At 43.3% G+C, this 11,752-nt stretch overlaps 1 long non-coding RNA gene across 1 annotated transcript; it reads right to left on the bottom strand.

Moving 5' to 3' along the window:
- Window positions 1-5,574: 5,574 nt before the first annotated feature.
- LOC129533890 (uncharacterized) lies at window positions 5,575-6,924 on the bottom strand. The gene is made up of 2 exons (XR_008680286.1): window positions 6,836-6,924; window positions 5,575-5,957 (listed from the first exon to the last, which is right to left on the bottom strand). It is a non-coding gene; the product is annotated as an uncharacterized lncRNA (long non-coding RNA).
- Between the last annotated feature and the right edge of the window lie 4,828 nt (window positions 6,925-11,752).

Raw genomic sequence — 11,752 nt, 5'->3', positions numbered from 1 at the left:
TCTTGTATTTTGGTTATTCCGCCTGCCCCCTGAAAGAGAGTCCTTCTCATTTAGAGGTACATATCATAGTATTCATATAAGAAATGATGTGGGCCAGGCAAGGTGGCTCATGCCTGTAATCCCAGCACTTTTGGGAGGCCAAGGTGGGCAGATTACCTGAGGTCAGGAGTTTGAGACCAGCCTGGCCAACATGGCGAAACCCCGTCTCTACTAAAAAATACAAAAATTAGCCAGGCATGGTGGCAGGCACCTGTAATGCCAGCTATTCAGGAGGCTGAGGCAGGGAGAATTGCTTGAACCCTGGAGGCAGAGGTTGCAGTGAGCCGAGATTGCACCACTGCACTCCAGCCTGGGCAACAGGGCGAGACTCCGTCTCCAAAAAAAAGGATGTATTGGATTTTCTTCAAAATAACACCAGGTGGGTCAGGGAGGTAAGAAATTGGTCATGTTGAAAAGAGTACACAGGGCTTCACTGGACTACTCTACTTTTGCATGTGTTTGAAAAATTTTATAATGAAAAAGTTTAAAAAATGGCAAAGATTCTGCATTTCTCATATGACTAAGGCAAACAAACATCCTTACCGTGGCCTGCCCTACCGGCACCTCTGGCCTTATCTCTTGCTATTCCCACCTGGCTTCCGAGGCTCCACCACGCAGCCGTCCATGCGGGCTCCTTTCCATTCCCACCGACGCCAGGGGGCGTCTCCTCTATCATCCCCAAGGTATGGGGTGAAGCCTCCTTTCTCCAGTCTGGCTCCTTCCTGCTAACCTCAGGTCTCAACTTAAAATGCCCTTTCCAATGCCCTGATTTAAATTTAACTAAAGTTTACTTTCTCACTGCACCCTTTAATTTTTCATTTTTGTGCTCACCACAATTTTGGTCTGTTTTCCCCGTGAGGGAAGTTCCATGAGGGCAAAGTTCACAGCCGTTTTGTTCAGTGGTGCATACGTCAAGCCCAGCACAGTGTTGCCAAATGAAGTGAGATGGCAGCCACACCCTCGGTCCCCCTCTGAAGAAACTGCCCTAGGCAGTTAAAACAATAATTAAAAAAAAAAAAAAGTGGACAACAAATGCAAGAAGCCATGGGTCCGCTCTGCCAGATCAACAAATGTTAAGTATCTTTTCCTTTCTTTTTTTTTTGAGACAGAGTCTCCCTCTGTTGCCGGGCTGGAGTGCAATGGCATGATCTCAGCTCACTGCAACCTCCACCTCTGGGATTCAAGCAATTCTCCTGCCTCAGCCTCCCGAGTAGCTGAGATTACCGGCATGTGCCACCATGCCCAGCTAATTTTTGTATTTTTAGTGTAGATGGAGTTTTGCCATGTTGGTCTAGCTGGTCTTGAACTCCTGACCTCAGGTGATCCGCCCGCCTCGGCCTCCCAAAGTGCTGGGATTACAGGCGTGAGCCACCATGCCCAGCCCCTTTTCATATTTTTTTGATGATCATTCTCTCTTTCGTTAAGGAAAATAAATTTAGAGGAAACATTATAGTCTTCTGTGCTTCCCTCCCCAGACCTATCCCCCTTCCTTCCCCCTAAGTAACTACTGTCTGAGTTTGGTGTGTATTCAGTTCATACTTTTAATATTTTTATGACAAACGTGCGTATCCATAAACAATATATGGTATGGTTTTACGTGCTTTTAAAAAATATGATAATGGAATTCTGTGCTACATAATGTTGTACAACTAATGTTTTCCACTCGGTGTTGTTATATATATGTGTGGATGCATATATATTATAAATTAGTTCATCCATTGTAACTGTTATATGGCAATCCACTGTAGGAATACATCGCAATTGATTTATTCATCCCCTTAATGAGGTACATCTGGCTTATCTCCAGTTTTATCTTTGACAAAAAGGCTGGAAAGAATGTACTTGAACGTGCGTCCCCTCTGTCCATGTCTCTCTGACCGATTAGACTGGCCGAAGCAAATGAGAGAGAACCGGCCAGGTGACAAGGCAATGGGACCTTTCATATGCTGCTGATGGTGGGAGTGACAATTGACATAATCGTTTTAGAGAGCAATTTGGCAATATCTAGTTAAGGCGAAAATGCTCAACCCGGTGATCTAGGAATTCTACCTCTGTCATAAATCCTTATCACCAAAGGTAAATTACGTATTTATTTTCTGCTCAACGGAAAGCATAAAATATATAATATTCTTTTATGATTTCAAGTTTATAATGCAGTTTTACATATATTACCTAATTTGACGTTCACAAGCATAGTAGCAGTGTCAGCCCCTTGTTATAAACATGGGAACTGAGGCCAAAGATAAGGCCACAGAACTGTAGTTTGGTGCTGGGCTCAAATCCCAGTCATTTGACTTTTTGTCCAGGGCATTTTCCGTGACCGCAGGCTGCCTTGCTGTGTTTTCCTGCTGCAAAAAACATCAACAAGCTCTGGGCGCTTTGGCATAGATGCTGCTAGGACCCCAGCCAGATACATGGGCCTTTGCGGGAGCTTGTGCCCATCCCCCAGGGGCTGTAAGTGTTGGTGGCTGAAAGGTCACAGCTGCCCTTCCTCAGAGAATTGCCCATGGCCACTAGAGTGGCCTCAGCTGGAGATGCCTGGAAACTTCCCTCAGCCCCGCATGGCAGGGGTTGCCTTAGCCAATGGCTGACTGATGCAGGTGTACAAGGCTGGCCTTATTGTCTCAAGCGGGGACAGCTTTATGGTACCATTCATGCTCCAAAGCTCACTATGGGCTGTGGGGGGACATCAGCAGAGCCCGCATCTTTGCCTCGCTGCTTTTCCTGTCTTATTCTGTGTTCCTCATGTCCTCCCATCTTCCTCCTGGGAGGATTCCTTTAAGAACTCTCCTGCACCAGAATTCTCATCTCAGGCTCCGCTTTGAGGGCGATGGTTCTTTATCTTTCTCATGTATGAGAATCACCGTCCAGGTGCGGTGGCTCACACCTGTAATCCCAGCACTTTGGGAGGCTGAGGTGGGAGAATTGCTTGAGCCCAGGAGTTTGAGACAAGCCCGAGCAACATAGAGAGACCTTGTTCCCACAAAAAATGAAACAGAGAAATTTTCCAGGCATGGTGCATGTGTCCGTAGTCCCTGCTACTTGGCGGGTTAAGGCGGGAGAATCACTTGAGACTGGGATGTAAAGGCTGCAGCGATCCATGCTTGGGCAACTGCACTCCAGTCTGGACAACAGAGCAAGACCCTGTCTCAAAAAAGAAAGAAAAGAAACACCAATAGGGTTTGTTAAAGCACACATCGCTGGGCTTCCCCTCCACTGCCTGTTTCAGTGGGTCTAGGAAAGGGTCCATAATTTGCATTTCTAGCAAGTTGATGCTGATGATGCTGGTCCAGGGACCACACTTTGAGAACCACTGTTCTAAGGACCCTGACATAAGACAGTTGGTGCCAGGAGAAGCAAATGCTAAGAACGGGAGTCTGCAGTTGGATAACCCGCTGGCAATGAGAAACTCAACATTGGTGATAGAAGGAGAAATGATAGCTCCTGGCATGTGGTAGCAATACAATTTCTGTGACAGCTTACAGTTGGAAGGGGATGTACTGGCTTTTGCAATATTTCTGGCATTGGAGCATTGTAGCAGAGACAGTAATTATAAGGATTATGGAATTGAGAGGCTGTTTCTGAGAGACACTAGTGCAGCAAAGAAAGAAATGGCGGGCCCAAGTTTATTAATCACCAATTCAGAGCAAAGTGTGAAAGTCAGAGGATCTCTTTGGCAGTGAGGTCCTTATCTCCTGGAGCTGTACGATGGTGCCAAAGTGATACTCATTCAGTAGAAACCATGCTTTCAGTGCCCATGCAACCATTCTGTTTTTCATGTTCAGTGCAGTATTCAATACATTACATGAGATATTACATACTTTATTATAAAATAGGCTTTGTGTTAGATGATTTTGTCTAACTGTAGGCTAATGTCAGTGTTCTGAGCACATTTGAGGTAGGCTAGGGGTGTTTGGTAGATTAGGTGCAATAAATGCATTTCCTACTTACGATATTTTCAACCTAAGATTGAAGCTTACCTAAGATTTATCAAGATGTAGCCCATCATAAGGTGAGGAGCATCTGTACATTTAAAAGTAATTTGGGCCGGGCACAGTGGCTCACGCCTGTAATCCCAGCACTTTGGAAGGCTGAGGCGGGCAGATCATGAGGTCAGGAGATCGAGACCATCCTGGCTAACATGGTGAAACCTCATTTCTACTAAAAATACAAAAATTAGCCAGGTGTGGTGGCATGCGCCTGTAGTTGCAGCTACTCGGGAGGCTGAGGTGGGAGAATCGCTTGAACCCGGGAAGTGGAGGTTGAGCCCAGTCTCCTGCTTCAGCATGTGGAAGTCTCATACCCTCCTCGCCAGGGCAGACTATAAGCCAAGCACAGAAAGACAAGCACTGTATGATTTCATGGATATGTGGGATCTAAAAAAATTGATCTCATACTAACCGAGAGTAGACAAGTGGTTACTGCGGACTAGGGCTGGGGTTGGGTAGGGAAGAACGCAGAGAAGGGAGATGTTGATCAAAGGGTACAATGTTTCATTTACTCTAGAGACATAAGTTTTAGTGATCAATTCCACTGCATGGAAACCACAGTTAATTATAATGTATCTGTTTTTGTTCTTTATTCTGGTTATTTGATCTGATTGTCTATTTCTGCATCATAGCTATGTTATCTTAACAAATATCTGTATAGTATGTTTTGCTGCCTATAGAGCAAGACCTTATTCATTGTACTTCTTTTTCAAAAATTTGTCAGCCATTTTTGGGCATTGCTTTTTTCCATATGGATTTTAGAATCAGCTCATCAAGTTAAAGATCTCTTGTCTGAGTTTTAATTGTGGCCATTTTATATTTATATATCAATATAAAGAGAATTACTGTACTTTCAAACTTCAGCCTTCCCCAATGGAATATTATCATCTAAGTTTTTTTTTTTTTTTGGTGCTCTTCTGTGAAGTTTTATACATTTTTTCATATATATTTTATTAGGTTTGTCTGAGTATTTTATAGTTTCTGTTGCAATTGTGAATAGCAACTATTTTTCCATTAGATTTTCTAATTGGTTATTGCTGGTGAATAGAAAAGCTATTGGATTTTGTATGGTGACTTTAAATGTAACTTAACTTGATTTGTTCTAATAGCTTTGTGGTTAATTCTCCTGTACTGTCTAGGCTGATAATCATATTGTGTGCAAGTAGCAACAGTTTGGTCCCTCCTTTACCAATATTTGACCTTGTTTTGCTTTATTTCTTTAGTGCATTGGCCTATGCCTCCACTCCAGTGTTAAATGGTAGAGGTGATAGTGTTTAAACTTTTATCGCAACTGCTTTTAGTGGGAATGATTTTAATATGCGACGATTAAGAATGATATTTGTGATTACTTTGCTATAGTATGAAGGAAGGTTCACCAGGTTGAAAAATTTTTTTTCTATCCTGTCAATCTTTTATTATCGAGATGGTTCAATGTCAGTAAGCAATTCAATGAAAATAGGAGAGGTTTGCCTAAGAGACCAGCTGATAAGCTCAAACCTCTGTCTTAGAATTTTTGTGCTGCTATGACAAAATATCTGAGACTGGATAATTTATAAGGAACATAACATTTATTTCTTATAGTTCTGGAGGTTGGGAAGTCCAAGACCAAGCTGCTGGCATTGGCATCTGCTTCCAAGATGGCACCTTGTTGCTGTGTCCTTACTAGTGGTGGAAGTCAGAAGACCAAGGGAATGTTCTCTTCACCCTCGAGCCATTTTCTAAAAGGCTAATCCCATTTTTGAAAATGGAGCCCTTATGACTCAATTGCCTCCCAAAAGCCACAGCTTTTTACTATACTGTGGCATTGGGGATTCAGTTTCAATATGAATGTTGCAGGGGACAACATCGTTCAAATCATAGCACCTTCCCTTCTAGTGGCCATCTGAGCCGTCAGATGAAGCTGGTTATAAAGCTGATTCATTCTTCCTCCTGAGAACAGGGGGAAAAATTACTCTCTACCACAGCCTTACCTTTTGCAAAAGGAAACCTCTTCATAACTGCCAAGGTTTTGTGTTTTTAGTGAGAAAGTGTGTTGTATTTTATCAAATGTCTCTTCAATACCCATTGAAATGATCAGAATGCTTATTCCCTTAATTTGTTAATGTAAAAAATTACATTAATACATTTCCCAATGTCAAACCAACCTTTAATTCCTAAAACAAATTAAACTTGAGTATAATGTATTATTCTTTTAATACACTAAAGAATTTGATGTATATATACATTTAGAGACAGTATCTTGCTCTCTCACCCAGGCTGGAGTGCAGTGGCATAATCATAGTTCACTGCACCCTCACAATCCTGGGTCCAAGTGATCCTCCTGCTTTGGCCTCCCAAAGTGCAGAGATTATAGGTGTGAGCCACCATGCCTGGCCTTTCACCTCTCATTTTTATTAATGAGGTTGGCTGTTAGGTGTTTGCTTGCTTTTTTATGCCATTCTGGGTTTGGTACCAGGTCATGGTACTTCATAGAATTAATGTGAAACATGTTCATTTCCTATGCTCCTGAATAGTTTCTATATCATGGGAAAAAACTCTTCCTTGAAGGTTTAGTAGAACTTGTTCATGAACTCCCTACAATCGTGACCTTGAGCCATAGTCCTGTTTGCCATCGGCTTCATTCCCTGCCTTTGCCCTGCTTTGCTCTGTATCTCAGAGAACTGCATTTTCAGGCTTGTTTACCCTCAGGCTTCCAGGTGGGTTGGCCAATGGGAGGCACTGGCTCAAAAATGGAGGAAAGAAAGTGGCGAGAAGCAAAGACATTCCCTTCCTGTCCTCCAGCCCCCACTTTAGATAGCTGACAGCACCTGCATCGCTTTTGTGGCTCCAGTCACTGTTCTCAGCCCCTGCTCCAATGGGCCCAGTTCCCACTGAACTGGTCTCTGATATAAGTGCCTCCTCCCTTTGTTCTTTCAGCTTTCTACTGTTGCTAAGCAACCCTAATGGGTTTCTCAGCTCTATGATCACCTATGTAACCAATTCCTGTATTAAACTCCCCTGGGTTGAAATACCTAGCATGATTTCTACGTTCGGACTGGTTCTTGATTCATTAAGACCTTGATGTGATACCTCTCCTTTAATCAATTTTGATCATTTACTTTTTCTTAAGGAGTCATCTATTTCTTGCTGAATTTAAAATTTGTTAGAATAAAGTTGTATATATTATCTTACAATTTTAAGAATCATCTTTACTTTAGTAGTTATGTTCCCATTTCTGTTTCTTAAGTTACTTATTTTTATGTGAATGTGTGTTTCATGATCAAAATTGTCAGACATATGTTTACTCTATTAGTATTTTGCTGGGGAATTTACATAAATCCTTTTCTAAGCTTTACATCAACTTCACAAAGAAGGTTTATATTATCAGAAAAGGGCAGCAGAAAATTACTCCTTTACTTGCCTGAGACCATATGCCTATTAAATTGCAAAACTGGAACTAGAACTCAGAGCTGTCTGAATTCAAAACTCATACTCTCCTCACTTTTTCAGACAGCATGAACACTCTGGGTGAGATTAAAAGGATCATCATAAATAGGCTTGACATTTTCTACAAAGAACACGAATTTCTTTTGTAACTGGAAAAGAAGTTAATTAAGCTTAAACAAGTAATTATAAAAAAATAGCCTTGAAAGGAGAGGATATGTCACATCATGGCAACTTAGCCCTTTGAAATCTTTGTGAAAGGCAGGCATATGTCACTAGGTAGCCAGCTGTATCAGTGAATCCTGCTCGACCCTGGGTTTAGTAGTTGGTTGAGCCCTGGGTCTCCCCTTCCTCACCAGGTTACATCCTCTTTGGAAGCAGAAGTTTCCCCAAAAGGTGAAGGTCATGTTAATTACCCCAAAGGTGCTTCTCCTGGCACTGTTCACTAAAGTATGCTTTGAAGAAATGGCCACCTTGCCTCACCCATCTTGGCGCATACGGTTTGGAAATTCACTCTGCTCTTTCTCCAGGTTGGAAGAGTGACCGGAGGTGCTGAGGTTCTCTGTGGAGACCAGGCTGATCCCCACCGGTGGTGTAGGTTGCTCATTCTCCTTGACTGGGGCAACCAGAGAAGGATCATTTTCTATTCCTACTTCCTCTCCAGTCCTGAGCTCAGCTTCTGATGGCAGAAGAGCCCTGAAACCTCCTAAAATAGCCTCCTGCTGGAGAGAGGTAATGCAATGCATACCACAGTATGCATATTGATTTCTATTTTCGGTTCTTATCAAGATTTATTTTGCATCCCTTCAGGTAATAGTGACCTTGGACTCACCGCCTTCCATATTTGCAGCCTGGGTCAATGAATCTTGGTATTGACCTCAGGAGCCATCAATAGCTGCTTATTGTTGAGATATTTCAATGTCAATAAGTGGCCCCATGGAAGTGGGAGGGGGGCTGCCCAGCAAGCCCAGCAGCTAAAAAACCAATCCCTTTTCTCCCAGTTGTCATCTTGGCACAGAAGGGGCTGGTTCTAAAATTGATTAACTTTCCTGCAGAGAGTGGGAAAACAAACTCCCAAACATAGCCTGAATCCTGCAAAGGGAACTTTCTCAGAATTACTATCCATTACTATGAAAGGAGAGAAACACCCATGTGTGTTCTGTCTCTGTCTTCCCTCCCTCTCTCTCCCTCCCGCGTCTCCCTTCTCCCTGCCTTTCCTCCCCTCTGTGTCACATTCAATCCTATAGGGACATCCACAAGACTTTGGAAAGAGATACCTTGTTACTGGAACAGCTATTAACCCACCCAAGCTTACCTGATTGAAGATCAGGCAGATTGATCTAGTAAAAAGAGCTTGCCTTGTGGCATCAGACACTCCTAGGAGCAAATCCTAGAGTGTTATGACCGACACGTGTTTTCATCTGTACTGTGGGCATACTATCTACCTTGATGTGAAGAATGGAGATGCTGTCTGTATGTGACCGGCACCTAGTAGGTGTTTCATAAATCCAAGTTCAGGCTTTATTATTATGATACTTGCCAAGTTGAGAGGTCAGGACTCTCCACTTGTAGTTTCTGCTCTCACTCCCTCACATTCTCTGCCATATTCATTTATTCCTGCTTCCCCACTGATAAAAAGATGAAAAAAATGGACATGTGGCTGCGGTGAAATCCTCTTGGTATGGTTTGCATGTGTGTCCCCACCCAAATCTCATGAGAAATTGTAATCCCCAGGGTTGGAGGAGAAGCCTGGTGGGAAGTGAGTGGATCCTGGGGACAGGTTTTCTTCTTGCTCTTCTCATGATAGTGAGTGATCTGGTTGTTTAAAAGTGTGTAGCACCCTCTCCTTCGCTCTATTCCTCCTGTTCTGGCCGTGGAAGACGTGCCAGCTTCCACTTTGCCTTCTGCTATGATTGTAGGTCTCCTGAGGTCTCCCTAGCCATGCCTCCTGTGCAGCCTGCAGAAATGTGAGTCAATTAAACCTCTTTTCTTTATAAACTACCCAGTTTCAGGTAGTTCTTTAGAGCAATGTGAGAACAGACTAATATCTCTCTCTTATGATCAAACTGTGTTAATCTGTCTTTACTGGCCATGCTTTCAGCAATTGGCCCACTTATTCATCCACCTTGGTATGCCTGGCCTGGCTGCATGAAGGCACAGCTGATATTGGGCACAGTTCTTCAGGCCCAGGGCAGGGGCAGGGGCAGGGGCAGGGGCAGGGGCAGGGGCTGTCTGTGGCCTCTGCTGGGCAGCATTGTTTCAACTTCCTTCTGTGTGAGTATTGTGGCTCCCTCTTCCCATCTGCTTTCTCTCTCTTCCTTTCTTTCTCCCTGGTCACCTCTAAGCTCCCAGCAGCCCTGGTGATGAATCTCTCCCACCTCTTCTTTCCCTAGGCCCTGCCCTGCTGAGGGTGGCTTGGACTGAGTGCAACTTTGGAGATGATGGAGAAGGAGAAGGAGAAAGTGAACACCCTACTGTGCCTTGACTCTGCCTTTCGGCCAGAGTGGTGGCTTTTCCCAATGATGATGGAGAGATGCTCACACAGAAGTGGGTAGAAGATGCCAGGAAAGAGAAGAAACCTGGTGCTCACACGTTGCAAACAGGATTTCACTGAGTGCTCAGAATAATCCTGAGTGGTAGGCATTAGTATACTCATTTAACAGATAGGAAAACAGAGGCTCAGAGAGTTTAAGAGATGAGATTGGAACTCTGTCTGACTCCAGTCTCATGCATAATTGAACATTTGTGTTGGAAAGAAGGATTCTGGGGACGGAGGAGAGATATGAGGACTTTCAAGCATCTGATTTGGTTAAAGAGTTGTAATAGATGCCCTTGATGTCCTTATCCTGCCCTGGATCTGAAATTCTAAGAATAGAAACAGAGAGCACCAAACTTGCTCAAGACCATTTCCTGGTACAGCAGCTCAGTCCTCAAAGCCCTGCTTCCTGTCGGGGGTAGATTTAACCAACCATAGGCCAGCTTTGGGCAGATTTCCAAATCCTCTGCCTAGTGCCACCTCTGGACACTGGCTCTTGGTGCCAAAAATGTAACTTCAAAGCAAACACCCCAAACTTAGAATAATCAGGCTGAATTTTAAATTTGCATATGCATATAAACACTTGTCCACACGCTCACTCCCCTCCCAACGAAGCAGAAAGTAAAAGATCACGTGAGCCGGCAGTAACTATGTCTAATGGCGATGAAGCTTCAGGACAGAGGCAGGAGTTTGCTCTTTTATTTATTTATTCATGAACGCCACAAACACATATTGCACGCTTACCATGTGTCAGACAGGGCATGAGGACTTGATCACAAAAGATGGAAATGCATGTGTTAATCGTTGAGTAAGCACATTTTGGTTTAGTGATGAGTGTATTCTGTGGATAATGTATGTATATGTATATAGTACATATATGCACGTGTGTGTGTGCATTTGGGTGCATGTGTATATATGTATATAATTTATTAACTACAGGGTTTTTGCTGTCAATGAACTCAAAGTTCAACAGAGAAGACAGACATGAAAACAATTATGATATTTTGAGAAAAATAGCTTTAATGTAGGCAGGATCAAAGAACAGAGGAGACTAGTATAAGAAGTGCCCAAGGCTATGGGGAAATTGGGAAAGACTTCAAGGAGGAAGATGTGGAGGCTTGAGTGAGCATCTTCCAGATAGACAAGAGGCACAGGAGCTGCCCGGGCAGAAGGAACATACATTCACTTAATCATTGCTTATTAGAACATCTGCTTCTGGTTAGAATGGATTTTTGCTATCAGTTAGGATGCAGAAAATACAAGAGACCATCACTTTGATTTTCTTTCCCCCAAACAAAAACAAGCTACGTAAGTTACAAAATCACCTCTTTTAAAATCCATCAGAGAGCTGAGGACATAAATTTGCAAGTCCTTCCTAGGACAGAAGAGACTCATGACTGGAGGATGGTGAGAGGAGGGGTAAACCCAGCATGGATAGGGGTACAAAGAAACAAGCCAAACTATAATCAACTTTTTTATTTTTTATTTTTTTTTGAGATGGAGTCTCACTCTGTCACTCAGGCTGGAGTGCAGTGGCACGATCTCAGCTCACTGCAACCTCTGCCTCCTGGGTTTAAGCAATTCTCCTGCCTCAACCTCCCGAGTAGCTGGGACCACAGGTGCGTGCCACCACATCCGGCTAACTTTTTGTATATTTTAGTACAGATGGGGTTTCACCGTGTTAGCCAGGAGGGTCTCTATGTCCTGACCCCGTGATCTGCCTGCCTCAGCCTGCCAAAGTGTAACCAACTTTTAATAGTTGTGT

The sequence above is a fragment of the Gorilla gorilla genome, chromosome 4, assembly GCF_029281585.2.
Source record: "Gorilla gorilla gorilla isolate KB3781 chromosome 4, NHGRI_mGorGor1-v2.1_pri, whole genome shotgun sequence".
In the NCBI taxonomy this organism is placed as follows: Eukaryota; Metazoa; Chordata; class Mammalia; order Primates; family Hominidae; genus Gorilla; species Gorilla gorilla.
The sequence above is the reverse complement of the archived record's forward strand: the minus strand, read 5'-3'. Positions and strand labels throughout refer to the sequence as shown.